Source organism: Pan paniscus, chromosome 11, assembly GCF_029289425.2.
Source record: "Pan paniscus chromosome 11, NHGRI_mPanPan1-v2.0_pri, whole genome shotgun sequence".
Taxonomy (NCBI): domain Eukaryota; kingdom Metazoa; phylum Chordata; class Mammalia; order Primates; family Hominidae; genus Pan; species Pan paniscus.
The window spans coordinates 116988433-117005209 of record NC_073260.2 but is presented as its reverse complement, the minus strand read 5'-3'; the positions used below and the strand labels follow the sequence as shown (position 1 = coordinate 117005209).

At 37.3% G+C, this 16777-nt stretch overlaps 1 pseudogene; it reads left to right on the top strand.

Annotated features, from left to right (window-relative positions):
• LOC129398685 (peptidyl-prolyl cis-trans isomerase A-like) overlaps nt 1-12434 on the top strand; it is a 64404-nt pseudogene extending 51970 nt beyond the window's left edge.
• Nucleotides 12435-16777: the final 4343 nt, after the last annotated feature.

Below are 16777 nucleotides of genomic sequence, written 5' to 3'. Positions count from 1 at the left end.
TTCTTTCTTTTAGGTCAGAGATCTTTTTTTTTTTTTTTTTTTTTTTTTTTTGAGATGGAGTCTCGTTCTATCGCCCAGGCTGGAGTGCAGTGGCATGATCTTGGCTCACTGCAAACTCCACCTTCATGCCATTCTCCTGCCTCAGCCTCCCGAGTAGCTGGGACTACAGGCACCCGCCACCGCCCCCAGCTAATTTTTTGTATTTTTAGTAGAGACAGGGTTTCACCATGGTCTCGATTTCCTGACCTCGTGATCTGCCCACCTCGGCCTCCCAAAGTGCTGGGATTACAGGTGTGAGACACCGTGGCCCGCCGAGATCTTACTTTTTTAAAAAATACCTGACTCTGGGTCTGGCATATGTTCAGCATTCATTAAATGTTGGATAACTGAACGATAGGAGACAGGTGTTTGTTCATGCTTGTAGCAGGACCCCTGACATGGAACTCTGGACCTCTTGTCTGGTCTTCTGCCTCCAAGCTGATAGTAGCTCAGTCATTGCAACATGATGTAACTGTGTATCAAAGGTTTTTTTTTTTTTTTTTTAAACAACCTTTTGGCCTAGACCAGCTCAGTTGTGGAGAGGAATTAATTCCCCAGTGGCACTAGAGGAATTAAAGACCCACATACGGAGAAATATAGAGTGTAGGGTGGGAAATCAGGGGACTCACAGCCTTCAGAGCTGAGAGCCCCAAACAGAGATTTACCCACATATTTGTTGACAGCAAGCCAGTGATAAGCATTGTATCTATAGATTACAGATTAACTAAAACGGGAAACAAAGGGATGGGTCTGGCTAGTTATTTGCAGCAGGAACATGTCCTTAAGGCACAGATGGCTCATGCTATTGTTTGTGGTTTAGGAATGCCTTTAAGCGGTTTTCCGCCCTGGATGGGCCAGGTGTTCCTTGCCCTCATTCCGGTAAACCCATAAAGTTCCAGCATGGGCGTCATAGCCATCATGAATATGTCACAGTACTGCAGAGATTTTGTTTATGGCCAGTGTTGGAGCCAGTAGATTTGGGGGCCTGTTCCCAACACCTCTTCACTCCTGCCCTCATTTGATAAACATAAAATATTCCCATAACTCTTACTCTGATTCCTTTAAGAACCTTCCTGGCTTGAGTGTAAGACTTTCTTACACTTCACTTTTTTAGCTTACCTTATGAAAATAATAAAGCCCTTTGAATTTTATAAATGCATATTATAATATTAAATATGCTTGAAAAACTATCATCTCCCACTTCTGCTACTCCAAAATGCTGATATGTCCCCAAAGTGATGGTATTTTATGCCTGTGAATCACTCATGTCACCTTTTTTCTCATCCATGAGAATGTTGCTTTTAACATCATCAGGAATAGTGACTACATAAGAAGCTTCCCTTTTGAGTTTGTTGCCATGTTTAATCATTCTCTAAGTCAGGAAGGTCTGGCTTAAATTTCTATGGTTGCATCTCTATCCTGGAATATTTAGTTCTGAGAACAATAGATCAATGTCCCTTGTCCTAATCTTTGATGTAGAGAAAGTAAGTTAATGAGGTTGCTGCTTGGGCTTCTTTTTTATTTTTCTAAATTAAAAGACACCTAGCCACTTAAACTTTTCTTCTATGGGACTAATTTAAAATCTCTGTAATTAATTTCAGTTGATATTCTATATGTTATTTTAGACTTTCTCAATTTCTCTGCCCTATTCTTTACGCACTGCCCTGAAAGACCTAAGGCCATCTTAGCTTTCTTTTAAAAGGAGAAAAGTAAAACCTCAGGAACGAAATAACTGCCCAGTGATTCAAAATGATTGGTAAACTAGGATAGAGTCAAAGAACTCAGAGCATACTCAGTGGAGAGAATACTTAGAATCAAGAAATGAGTGTGAGTCCATTACCTACCTGTTGTGTCACTCCTCTGTCTTCCGTTAAGTGGGAAAAACAACATATTCTGTCCCTTTCCTGGAGACATTATCAAGTTCATAAGAGGCCTTAAAAATAATGGTAAAGTATAAAGCTCTACATAGAAGTATCATTAGAACCTCAGGCAAACAGCAAAATGCCTTCAGAATGTCAAGAGAAAATTAACCCCTAGAAGTGCAATAAAGGAGAGCTTAAGTTTAGCAGTGAGATTAGTGATTTGTTGCTGTCAATCAGTGGTGGAGATAGTGTGTGAGAAAATCAAGGCCAGTCAAGAGAATCAAGTGAAAGAATAAGGAAAAGTGTATTAATAAAGTACTCAATCTCCACTATATGATGGGTAAATTACTGTATGATTTTTCATGAAAATAAATATATGAAAAAGGCATGTAGTAACATTTTTCTCTTTCTTTTGCAAAAAAGTGTACCCCCCGCTCAGAAAGATTAAATTATTTGTCCAAGGCAGCATGGCAATCGGAGGCAGAGCCTGGACAAGGACCATTTCCTCATGTTCTCAGTTCTATCACTGGAGGTGTAACACAATGAAGTGTAAACTAATACTTTAGAGTGAAATAGCTGAAGCTGACTAATGAGAAGCTGAAATAGTAATTGTATTATAGAAAGACAATATTAATATAAGTGTATAGTATTGGTGAAATGTAGTAAAAAAAACCTCAAAGAGAAAAAAATGTAGTGTTTACTTGCTCACTTCTTGATAATCTGCACTGCACCTGAAGGGGAAAAGAAGTAAATGCTAATGTCATGGGGACCAGGAAGAAAATTCCTTATCACCATTTCTTCCCCTAGACCTAATTTATACACCAAAGCTATCTTGGGCTTAAACAAAGTTAACAGAAATAATTCTTTCTTTGTACAGAAATGCTTTGAAAGCATGGTTTACACGTTAATGATTTGAAATTGGGTTATCATGTGTTAGTCCCTTAGAAACAAATCAACGTCCAGTAGATTTTTGGATCTGCTAAGTCAAGGGCTTCCTGCAAGCTATAGCAGCATCAGTCAGATTCTAATACCCTTAAAGGCCAGACTGTTGGCTACCCCTCCCTCTGTGACACATGTCATGTCTCTTTAATTTTAATTACCGTGCTATAATTACTTTTGTGTCAGCTGTACCTTTGCTGAAATTATAAAATTTTATATTTAACCCTATTGTTCTCATTCTGGTAATTCCAACAGGTTAAATGAGTGGTCCAAATGATATAGTTAGTGACAGTATGGTGTTTAGAGATGAACCCAGATCTCCTGAGTTCATTTTCTCTTTTTTTCATATGTGTGTGTGTGTGTGTGTGTGTGTGTATAATATATATACATTTATATGTTTTTCTATGCTTTTCCTTTCATGTTTTTAAAAACTCCTTCATAGTAGGGACTGTGTTTCTGTCATCCATGACTTAATTTCCTCTTCTTTCAACTGTGGATAACAATCTTTACCTCACAGTGATGTCATGAGAATAAAATGAGACAACAAATTTAAACAATAACACCTTACTTAGTATGCAGTAGATGCTGAATTGAAGTTAATTCCCATTCATTCCTTTACTCTAGGTAACCTACAGACATTTGTTCGGTGAACTTTGTTTGATTACTTTTCTCCACTCCACTAGAAGCCAGTGGTTCTCAACCTTGACTGTAATTGGAACCACTTGGGAAGTTTTAAAAGCTACTCATGCTTGGATGGGTCCTAACCCCAGAGGTTCTGATTTAATGGCTCTGGGGAAAAGAATAGCTGGACAAAGTATCTAAAAATGTCTTCAGGTAATTTAAATGTGCAGTTAAAGATTGAGAACCATCCCTGAAATTATTGTAAGTGATGGAGTTTTTCCTCAGCTTTACAATCCCAGAATCAATCTCAGCATTTCATTGTAGGCACTAAATTTTGGATTGCTTAGAAGGACTTCAGTGGCTGTAGACTCACTCCCTTTTTACTGTATTTGTTCATTCACTCATTAACTCATTCAAGTAATGAAATAATGGCTTATTATAGATTGATTTTCCCTCAGATTTAATATAAGCTATACCATATATTTACCAAGTCATTTTTTCTTTCATCACAACACATCATTTCTTGTGTGTTTTTGTCTTTCTGTTTTCAATCTCAGGCTTCCAGTAAAGTTGGAGATTAGGTCTCAATTAAAATTAATAAGCTCATGTACTTATTCGTGGATGCAACAAACATTTATTGAGTCCCTACTATATGCTGGCCGCTGTGCTGGGCAAAAGAAATACAAAGATGAAAAAGATAAAAGGTGTTTTCAAGGAGTAGCAAGTCTGTTGAGATGATCATATAAATAACTAATTGTGATTATCACTTGATAAGGGTTTTGGGAGGAGTATAGCCCTTTTAATTGCCCAGTACCAGCTATTTCTTTTTTCCTTCATCTCTTTGATTTAGTTTTACTCTCTATATTATTTAGTATAAAGGTAGAATTTCACTTTGAATCTGGATGGAGTCTTTTATGGAAGTAGTTGGAGAGAAACATCCAAACTGATAAACAAATAAATAAGAAGGCATTCTTATATGCCTGACATTCTCTAGATAAAATCCTAAAAACTATCTGTCTTTGTTTCTATCAGAGGAATGTTTTTGCCATGGCATTTTGATAGCATTGATTATTAATAGGAAAGATTTATGTCTGTTCTCAGTCCTTTTCCATTAGCCCATAAAGTGTATTTTAAATTATGCAGAGTTTCAGAATGCACTTTCCTAATTATAAGGGAAACATTCTTGGCAATTTGTGGAGATTAAACTTCTTTCCTTATCTTCTGTCTGAATTATACCCATCCATGCACCTGCTACCCTGGAGGGTCCCATGGGATGCATTTATTTTAGGTGATAAGGCTGGGATATGGCTTTCATTTGGCCAGTGAAAATAGAATGTTATACCCTGAAATAGAGGAGGAATTATAGAAAACACGTTATTCTAATATTTTCTACTCCTATTTATTCAATGGGTATTTGGCCATTATGACTCATTGTAAACTAGAAACCAAGTTACAGGTTATTAGTATATGGTGTTAGTCGGTCATTTTACAAAGCTCTCTGAGAGTAGGATCAAAAAGGAAAAAATAATTGGAATGGGTCACAAAGATCCAGATAATCAGTTGTGGTTAGATAAAGGCATCTCAGAGGAGAGCTGAGCATGAAGGTCCTGGAACCATGTGTATCTGTGCCTACATAAGAGTGATGGTGGAGAGATAAAGGTGATGCTGAAAGATAGATAAAGAAGGTGAACCTCTTCTGCATCATTTTTAGTTTGTCTAGGGCAGGGTTTCTCAACCTCTGTGTAAATGAAATTTCAGGCTGGATATCCTTTGTTGCGCAGACTGTTCTATGCATTGCGGGATGCACAGCAGCATCTCTATCCTCTACTAACTAGATGGTAATAGCACCTCCAGTTGTGACAACCAAAAATGTTTCTAGACATTGCCCAAATCCCTTTCTTGGCAAAATTGTCTGGTGGAGAACCTACTAGCCTAGGGCAAGCTAAGGAATATTAAAGCCAACCAATTTAAAAAATTAAAATCTGTAACATAGTCCCAAGTGACACTCTGCTGGATAGTAAAGTCAGAGACCCTGTATATATTATTCACTGTTATTGCTAAGTAAGCAAATTAAGACCGAATTGTGAATGAAAACAGTTAACAAATGGCTTGTGTATGGAAAGATTAGAGCTTGAATATTGTTTATGCAGGAACTATCATTTTTCTAAAGACTCAGGGGGATAGGAGTACAGATTTTAAATGCAAATATTCTGGGTTTGATTTTGTTTGTCTGTATACACACACACACACACACACACACACACACACACACACACACCCCTATAATATTTATTTGATACCTGGCACTTCAGGTCCTTGGGATGCATTTGTGAGCAAAACAATCACTTCTTTGCTGAGTAACTTTGGACAAGTCATTAGTTTCTGGGACTCTCAGTTTTCTCACCTATGAAATCATCATCATCATCATCATCATCATCCTCTGCCTACTCCATTATCAATCAAGGATCAAAAGATGCCACATAGGAGAGTGATGGCAGCAAGATGACAGAATAGGAAGCCTCAGACTCTGTTCCTCACAAAAACACTGACAACAAATATATAAAGTCCGAAACCTTTATGAGAACCCCAGAAGCCAGTTAGAAAGTCTCAGTACACAAGGAAAGCTCCAAGCCAAGAATGGCTGCATTAAAATGGGTAAGAAAAGCTGTTTAATTTCAACCACATCAGTCCCTCCTCAAAGCTGACATAGCTTGTGTTCTGAAGGAAAAGCCCAACTCTTAACTTATGTTTGAGGAGGGTAAGAAAAGAGTGGAATGTACATATCATGTTCTGGCTCTTTGTTGGGCTGCCCAAAGGACTGATTTCTGTCTTGCCTGACTCAGAACTCTGCCGTGGGAAATGGGCATAGTTTGGATGTGGGGGCCGCTGAGAACAAGACTGCTCAGTGGCTTGCGACAGTGCCATAGAACTTATAATATCTCAGAAGCTGGCACCACTCACCATAATCCAGAGAAAGCACTCAGCTGCGGGTTCTTCTTAGGAGGGAAAGAGAAGAGTGGAACATGAGTGCTATATTCTGGCTTTGGGGGAGGCTGCCTGAGGAAGTGCTTTCTGTCTCATCTGGAGCACTAACGGAATAAGCCTCTCCTGGATGCCTGGGATTGCAAACAAAAAAAGAGAACTCAGTGGCTTCTTGCAGATCCAGAGAACCTGCAGTACTTCAGACAGACACTAGAGAGAACAAAAGACTGCAGGCTCCCGAAAAACAAAAAATGAAACACAGTAAACCTCTTTAATTAGGAAATTACATGCACAAGCATCAAGAAAATTTATCCTCATTAAAGTTTTTGGAGGCCCTCTGAATTTCCAGTTTGCTGATTGATGGAGGCCTTTCCCTGTATAAAGCCATTCTATAAATACAGGGTGACATGGTTTGGCTGCGCACCCTCCCAAATCTCATCTTGAATTGTAGTTCGCATAATCCCCGCCTGTCATGGGAGGGATCTGGTGGGAGGTAATTGGATCATGGGGGCAGTTACCTCCGTTCTGTTCTCATGACAGTGAGTAGAGTTCTCATGAAACCTGATAATTTTATAAGGGGCTTTTTTCCACCTTCACTCTGCATTTCTCTTTGCTGCCACCATGTGAAGAAGGATGTGGTTGCTTCCCCTTCCACCATGATTTTAAATTTCCTGAGGCCTCCCCAGCCATGCTGAACTGTGAGTCAGTTAAGCCTCTTTCCTTTATAAATTACCTAGTCTTGGGTATGTCTTTAGTTGGAGCATGAGAATGAACAAATAGACTGGGAGAGTTGGCTGTTCTTGTCAAATGCAAAAATTAACAAAAAATAACAAGGCACACAAACTGAGAAACATGACTCAATAAGAGTCAATGAGAGTCAATATAAACCGCCAGAAGCTGACAATAATGACCTAAAGATTTATAAATTACCTAACAAAGAATTTGAAATATTTATCTTAAAGAAGCTCGGTATGCTGCAAGACAGCACAGAGAGACAACTAAACAAAATCAGGAAAATGATGCATGAACAAAATAGATATAAACAAAGAGAAACTATAAAAAAGAACCCAAATAGAAATTATGAAGCTAAAAAATACTATAACTGAATTTAGAAATTCACTAGAAGGGATCAACAGCAGGTTTGATCAAGCAGAAGAAAGAATTAGCAAACTTGAAAATGGGCCATTTGAAATTAGTCAGAAATAAAAAGAGAAAATAAAAATGAAGAAATTCTAAAGGACTAAATGAAGAAAAGTGAAGAAACCTAAAGGAGATAATTAAGCAGACTAACACACACTTTGGGAACTGAAGAAGAAGAGAATGAAGTAGAGACCTTGTTTGAAGAAATAATGGAAGAAAACTTCTTAAATCAAAAGAAGTAAATGAACATCCAAATTCAAGAGGATCAAAGGAATTCAATTAGGATAAATCCCCAAAGGCCCATACTGAGACATATCATAAACTGTCAAAAGTTATAAACAATAAGAGAATATTGAGAGCAGCAAGAAAATATTTGCTCATCATGTACAAGAAAGACTCTATAAGATTATCATTGGATCTCTCAGCAGAATCATTACAGGTCAGAACAGAGTGGGATGATAAATTCAAGGTGCTGCTGGATTCGGTTTGCAAGTAAATTGCTGAGAATTTTTGCATCAGTGTTCATCAAGGATATTGGCCTGAAGTTTTTTTTTCATGTTTTTGTCTCTGCCATGTTTTGGTATCAGGATGATGCTGATCTCATAGAATGAGTTGGGGAGGAGTATCTCCTCCTTAGTTTTTTGGAGTAATTTCAATAGGATTAGCACAAGCTCTTCTTGTACTAATGTCTGGTAGAATTCAGCTCTGAATCCACCTGGTCCAGGGCTTTTCTTGGTTGCTAGGTTCTTTATTACTGATTCTGTTTCAGAAGTTGGTATTGGCCTCTTCAGGATTTCAATCTCTTTCTGATTCAATCTTGGGAGACTGTGTGATTCTAGGAATTTATACATTTCTTCTAGATTTTCTAATTGTGTGCAAAGAGTTGTTCATAGTAGTCTCTAAGGACCTTTTGTATTTCTGTGAGATCAGTTGGAATACCGCTTTTGTCATTTCTGATTGTGCTTATTTGGTTCTTCTCCTTTTTTTTCTTTGTTAATGTTGCCAGAAGTCTATCAATTTTGCTTATTCTTTCAAAGAACCAACTCTTGGTTTCATTGATCTTTTGTATGGATTTTTGCATCTCAATTTCATTCAGTTCTTCTCTAATTCTTGTTATTTATTTTCTTCTGGAAGCTTTGGGTTGATTTGTTCTTCATTTTTCTAGTTTCTATAGGTGTGAAGTTAAACTGTTAATTTGAGATCTTATTTCTTGATGAAGGAATTTAGCACCATAAACTTGCCTCTTAACACTAGCTGCATCTCAGAGATTTTGGCAAGTTGTGTCCCTATTTTCAGAATTTTAAAATTTATTCCTTAACTTTGATGTTAACCCAAGAGTTATTCAGGGATAAGTTGTTTAATTTCCTTGCAGTTGTGTAATTTTGAGAGATCTTGGTATTGATTTCTATTTGTATTGCACTGTGGTCCAAAAAATGTGCTTGGAATAATTTTGACACCTTTTACGTTCAACAGAGTACTGGAAGTCCTAGCCAAAGCCATTAGGCAAGTTAAATAAATAAAAGGCATCTAAATAGATAAAGAAGAAGTCAAACTATCTCTCTTCGAGGATGAAATGATTCTATACTTAGGAAATCCTAATCACTCTGCCAAAAGGCTTCTAAAACTAATAAATGACTTTAGTAAAGTTTCAGGATACAAAATCAATGTATAAAAATTAATAGCATTTCTATACACAAACAAGATTCAGGCTGAGAGTGAAATCAAGAACACAATCCCACTTACAACAGCCACAAGGAAAATGAAATACCTAGGAGTACAACTAACCAAGCAGATCTTTACAAGGAGAACTACACAACATTATTGTTGAAAAATTTCAGAGATGACACAGATAAATGGAAAAACATTACATACTGATGAATTGGAAGAATCAAGATTGTAAAAATGGCCATACTTCCCAAAGCAATTTACAGATTCAGTGCTATACCTATCAAACTCCCAATGTCATTCTTCACGGAATTAGAAAAAACGATTCTAAAATTCATATAAAACCGAAAAAAAGAGACCAAATGGCCAAAGCAATCCTAAGCCAAAAGAACAAAGCTGGTGGAATCATGCTACCCAACTTCAAGCCATACGATAAGGCTACAGTAATCAAAACAGCATGGTACTTGTACAAAAATAGACACATGGACCATTGGAACAGAATAGAAAACTCAGAAATAAAGCCACACACCTACAATCATCTGATCTTTTACAAGGCTGACAAAAGCAAGCAATGGGGAAAGCACTTCCTATTCAATAAATGTTGCTGGGATAACTGGCTAGCCATATGAAGAAGATTGAAGCTGGATCCCTACCTTTCACTATATTAAAAAATTAACTCAAAATAGATCAGGATTTAAATGTAAGACCTCAAACTATAAAAATCCTAGAGGACAACCAAGGAATTGTTCTTCTCCACATCAGCCTTGAGAAATAATTTTTGGCTAAGTCCCCAAAAGCAATTGCAACAAAAATAGACAAGTGGGACCTAATTATACTAAAGAATTTCTGCTCAGCAAAAGAAACTATCAACAGAGTAAGCAGATAACCACAAAATGGGAGAAGATATTCATAAACTATAGATCTGACAAAGGCCTAATATACAGCATCTATAAGGAACTTAAATCAACAAGAATGAAACAACCCCATCAAAAATGGCAAAGGAGATGAACACTTCTCAAAAGAAGACATAAAAGTGGCAGCCAACAAACATGAAAAAGTGCTCAGCATCACTAATCATCACGGAGATGCAAATCAAAACCACAAGGAGATACCATCTCACACCAGTCAAAATGGCTTTTATTAAAAAGTCAAGAAAAACAACAGATGCTGGAAAGGCTGTGGAGAAAAGGGAACACTTACACACTGTTGGTAGGAATGTAAATTCGTTAAATCACTGTAGAAAGCAGTCTTAAGATTTCTCAAAGAACTTAAAACAGAGCTACCATTCATCCCAGTAATCTCATTACTGGGTATATACTCAAAGCAAAATAAATTATTCTGCCAAAGGACACATAAATGCTCTTATGTTCATTGCTGTGCTATCCACAGTAGCAAATATATGGAATCTACCAAAGTGCCCGTCAATGGTAGATTAAATAAAGAAAATGTGGTACATATACACCATGGAATACTACACAGTTATAAAAAAGAACGAAATCACGTGGGGCATGCTGGCTCACACCTGTAGTTCCAGCACTTTGGGAGGCCAAGGCGGGCAGATTACGAGGTCAGGAGTTCAAGGCCAGCCTGACCAACATGGTGAAACCCTGTCTCTACTAAAAATACAAAAATTAGTTGGGCGCAGTGGCTCACGTCTGTAATCCTAGCACCTTGGGAGTCCAAGGTGGGTGGATTACGAGGTCAGGAGTCCGAGACCAGCCTGCAACATGGTAAAACTCCGGTTCTACTAAAAATACAAAAATTAGCCTGGCGTAGTGGCGCGTGCCTGTAATCCCAGCTACTCAGGAGGCTGAGGCAGGAGAATCGCCTAAACCCAGGAGGCAGAGGTTGCAGTGAGCTGAGATCACATCACTGCACTCCAGCCTGGGTGACAGAGCAAGACTCCATCTCAAAAAAAAAAAAAAAAAAAAAAAAGAAGAAGAATGAAATCATGTCCTTTGCACAAACATGGATGCAGCTGGAGGCTATAATTCTAAGCAAAGTAACACAGAAACAGAAAACCAAATACCACAAATACCACATGTTTTCACTTACAATTGAGCTAATCATTGAGCATACATAAACATGATATAGGAATAATAGAGAAAGCAGGCTACTATAGGTTGGAGGGAGAAAGGGTCGTGTGTTTAAAAAAAAAAAACACACCTATTAGGTACTATGCTCACTATCTGGGTGACGGGAATCAGACCCCTAATCTCAGCATCATGCAAAATTTCTATGTAACAAACCTGCCAATGTACCCCTGTGTCTAAAATAAAAGTTGAAATTTAAAACCAAAAAAACACACATCAAGAATCCAGAAAAACAAAGTAAATGCCCATGACTGAATGACATCACTGGAGAATCCTATTAGACTTTTAAAGAACTACCACCAGCTTTGCAGACGCCTCTGCTATCGGGTGCCCTGTACTGTCAGCCATCGTCAACCCCACCGTGTTCTTCGACATCGCCGTGGATGGCGGGCCCTTGGACCGCGTGTCCTTGGAGCTGTTTGCAGACAAGTTTCCAAAGACAGCAGGAAACTTTCATGCTCTGAGCACTGGAGAGAAAGGATTTGGTTATAAGGGTTCCTGCTTTCACAAAATTATTCCAGGTTTTATGTGTCAGGGTGGTGACTTCACACATCATAATGGCACTGGCAGCAAGTCAATCTATGGGGAGAAATTTGATGATGAGAACTTCATCCTAAAGCATACAGGTCCTGGCATCTTGTCCATGGCAAATGCTGAACCCAACACAAACGGTTCCCAGTTTTTTCATCTGCACTGCCAAGACTGAGTGGTTGGATGGCAAGCATGTGGTCTTCAGCAAGGTGAAAGTAGGCATGAATATTGTGGAGGCCATGGAGCGCTTTTGTCCAGGAGTGGCAAGACCAGCAAGAAGATCAGCATTGCTGACTGCAGACAACTCTAATAAGTTTGACTTGTGTTTTATCTTAACCAACAGACCATTCCTTCTGTAGCTCAGGAGAGCACCCCTCCACCCCATTTGCTCTCAATATCCTAGAACGTTTGTGCTCTCGCTGCAGTTCCCTTTGGGTTCCATGTTTTCCTTGTTCCCTTCCATGCCTAGCTGGATTGCAGAGTTGAGTTAAGTTTATGATTATGAAATAAAAACTAAATAACAACAAAAAAAGAACTACCACCAATTCTTCTTAAACTCTTCCAAAATATTGAAAAGGAGGGAACATTTTCAAACTCATTCTATAAGAGCAGCACCACCCTGATGCCAAAGTCGGAAAAAGATATGAGAAAGAAAACTACTGCAGGCCAATATCCCTGATGAATGTTGACATAAAAATCTTCAACAAAACATTAGCAAATGAAATCCAACAATATATTGAAAGGATTATATATTATGACTAAGTGGGATTTAGTTTGAACATGAAAATTCATCAATGTAATACATTACATTAACAGATTAATACAGAAAATCGTGACAAAATTTAATATTCTTTTATGATAAAAACAACAAACTAAGAATAGAAATATTTTACTTCAACTTAATAGATGCCATAGGTAAAAGGCCCACCGCTAGCATCATACTCAAAATGGCAAAAAGCTAAAACCATTTTCTCAAAAGCAGGAACAAAGTAAGGATCCCTGTTCTCACCACTTCTACTCAACATAATACTCAAAATCCTATTCAGAACAGTATGGCAAGAAAAAGAAATAATAGCACCCAATAGGAAAAGAAGAAGCAAAATGTTCTTCGTTTGTAGACAACATGATCTTGTATGTAGAAAACCCTAAAGGTATTACACACATTTCACACAAAACCTGTCAGAAGTAATAAATTTAGCAAAGTTGCAGGATTAAAATTTAAGACAAAAAAAACAGTTAAAGTTCTATAAACTAACAATGAACAATCTAAAAGGAAATTTTTTAAAAAATTACATTTAAAATAGCATCAAAAAATTAAAATACCTAAAAATAATCTTAACCAAACTGAAAAATTTACATCCAAAACTGAAATATTGATAAGTTGGAAAAAGACAAATAAATGGCAAGATATTTTGTGTTCCTGCTTGGAAAGAATTCATGTTGTTAAAATATTTATACTACCCAAAGTGATCTATAGATTCAATACAATCCCTATTAAAATCTCAACAGCGTTTTTTTTTTTATTTTTTGCAGAAATTGCAAAAAATTTCAAAAATTAATCTGGGATTACTAAAGGCCCCAAATAGTCAAAACAATCTTGAGATAGAAAAACCTGGATGCCTCACACTTTCTGATTTCAAAACATTTAAAATCTGCAATATTTAAAGCAGCATGATAATGACATTAAGACACATAAAGGCCAATGGAACAGCGTAGAGAGCCCTGAAATAAATCCTCATGTACACGATCAAATGATCCTCAATAAAAGTGTCAAGGCTACACAATGGGGAAAGGGTAGTCTCTTCAACAAATGGTGCTGGAATGACTGGATGTTTACAGGCAGATAAATGAAACTGGACCCTTATCTTACACTATATACAAAAATGAATTCAAAGTGGATTAAAGATCTGAAAATGAGAACTGAAGCTATAAGACTTCTAGAAGAGAACATGGAGGAAAAGTTTGAGCTACTGAATTTGGCAATGATTTCTTGGCTATGACACCAACAGCACAGACAACAAAAGTGAAAATAGACAAATGGGACTACAGCAAATGGAACAACTTCTGCACAGCAAAGGAAGCAAACAACTGAGTGAAAAAGCATGGGAGGAAATACTTGCAAACCATAAGTCTGATGGGGGGGTATTATCCAGAATATATAAAGGACTCCTGTATCTTAACAAAAATAGAAACAATCCAGTTTAAAAAAAAAGGAATTGGGCAAGCACTTCTCCAAATAAAATATAAAAATGGTCAATAAGTGTGTTGAAAGATACCCAACATCAGTAATAATTAGGGAAATGCAAATTAAAACCACGATGAGATATTGCTTCACACCTGTTAGAATGGCTGCCATCACTAAAACAAAAAATAACAAGTGGTAGTGAGAATGTGGAGAAATTAGAACACTTGTACACTGTTGGTGGGAATATAAAATGGTGTAGCTACTATACGAAACTGTGGAGGTTATTTTAAAAGTTAGAAATAATATGTGATCCAGCAATATCACTTCTGGGTATCTAAAATATTTGAAAAAGGATCTCCAAGAGATACTTGCACATTGGTGTTCATGGCAGCACTATTCACAATAGCCAAGAGATGGAAACAACCTAAATGTTCATCAACAGATGAATAAAGAAAATGTATCATATACATATAATGAAATATTTTCAGTCTCACAAAAAGAAGGAAATAATGTCACATGCTTCTACATGGATCACCCTTGAACAAATTATGGTAACTGAAATAAGCCAGTCACAAAAGACAAACACTACATAATTCCACATATATGCAGAATCTAAAATAGTCAAACTCTTAGAAACATAAAGTAAAATGGTGGTTGCCAGGGGTTGGGGCAAGAGGTAAATGGGAGTTGCTTAATGGATATATAGTTTCAATTTTGCAGGATGAAAAAGTTCCAGAGTTCTGTTATACAATGTGTTTATATTAATACTACTGTATTGTGCACTTAAAAATCATTAAGATGGTAACTTTTATGTTATGTGTTTTTGACCACAATATAAAAGTAATTCATATGTCTAGTACAATGCCTGTAAAGAGTAATAAAAATATAATTACTATAAAACTGATTATAATAATTTACCAATCAGAGTAAAAGTCACCAACTTAACCTTTCAGAAGAGGAAAGTGAGTTCCAGAACTTTCAAGAAACTTCAATAATAGAGCTCAGACAGGGCTTAAGCCACCTGCCTTCCTACTCTATCCCTCTCATTGTGAGGAAGATTTAAGCAGTATAGATGTTAATTAAAAAGATTGGAAGTTCTGAAGATCCATTCTTTTAATGAAACACTTATAGTTATTAGGAGCTTAACAAAGATTACCCACATGCCATAGATAGTTGAATTAACACTATCTGTGTGTTAATAACACATATCAATGTGGCATTCATAAGTACCATAGTCCATATGATTATCTGGGTGGGGTAAAGAGTTTTACAGCATGAAAGAAAAATGAAAGAAACACCAAAACAGTAGGAGCATTCTTCAAAGAGGTCTTTAATTCACAGATTTTTAAGTCTTTTCTCCAACAAATCATAAGGCAGAAATTTCACACTAGGGTGAAGAGAGAACACGGAGAAGCAGCTAATAGCCTTAAAAAGAGACATTTTAATGAACTCTACAGATGTTATTAGAATTTTTAATTTAAGTGAAAAAAAGAAATTTTAAAAAGTGCCTGAAAATGTATGACAGAAAAAAATCATTTAAATTCACCCACAAGCTCCTGTTAAAATGCCCTCTTGTTAGACTCCATACCTCTCTCTGTAAGCCAAAAAGATAATCAGAAAAGCCAACTGTTTCCTGGCCTCCTTATTAGTATTTGCAGGAGTGGAAAGGGAACTCCCAAACTCTTCATGAGCTGGCAAGACTCCGATCTCTTCCTCTTTTCACACCCGATACTCACAGCCTCACCATTGCCATCTTTCTTGAGACCATGAAAACTCACCTTATTATACCCTTTCTCCTTGTTTATGTCACCAAAAGAAGCACAGGTCTCCCTGGTCAAGTCTCCTCCCTGTTTGGCTCCACACAGTCATTATCTGCCCAAACCTCTGCCACATACATATTTAGTAACCCCTTTCCTTGCTTTATTTTTCTCCATAGCACTTATCAACAGCCACCTAATCATACATTTTGTCTCCTTCTTCGGTTTGTTTTCCTTTCACACTAAAATCTAAGTTTTATGAGCTTGGAGATAGGTGTACATTTTGTTCACGGCCATATATATTCATCACCTAGAACAGTGCCAGGCACGTGGGAAGCATTCAATAACTATTTGGTAAATTTAAAAAATGTACTTGATAAATACACTTGGATAGTGTGCTAGAGATTTTGCTAGTGAGGCATTGAGGGAGAGGGGAGTGGAACTAGAGATGAATTGGTTAGGATCTCTGCCCTTAAAGAGTTTGCAGTCCAGGAGGAGAGAAGATTGTCATACAAGCTAGAGTTGAACAAGTGTTTTAAGAAGTGTAGTAAAGACTTCCAATGCTCCCCTCAATCTGGTTCTCCTCTCTTTCCAGGCCAGTGCAATGATACCAATTTTCCATGCCCTTTGCCATTAAGCAGGGATGTGTGACTCTTGTTCTGACCAAGGGGTTGTTAAGCAGAAGTGATGTGTGTCACATTTGGACCTAGGACTTAATTGTTAGTGCAAGAATCTCCAGTGTTGTCTTCTTGCACTGTTTACAACTGAAGAGATGGCATGTTCTAGATAGTGCAGCTTGAGGATGGAGAATCTTGCGTCAGCCTGGATTGATGAGGGGCTGTGTGGAGACGGTTTCCCTGAACCTTCAGCAGGTTGTTTCACTAAAGAGAAATAAACTTTTGTTATGTTGTCTCAGCTTTTAAGTGATTGAGATTTGGGATAATTTGTTCCTTTAGCGTAATG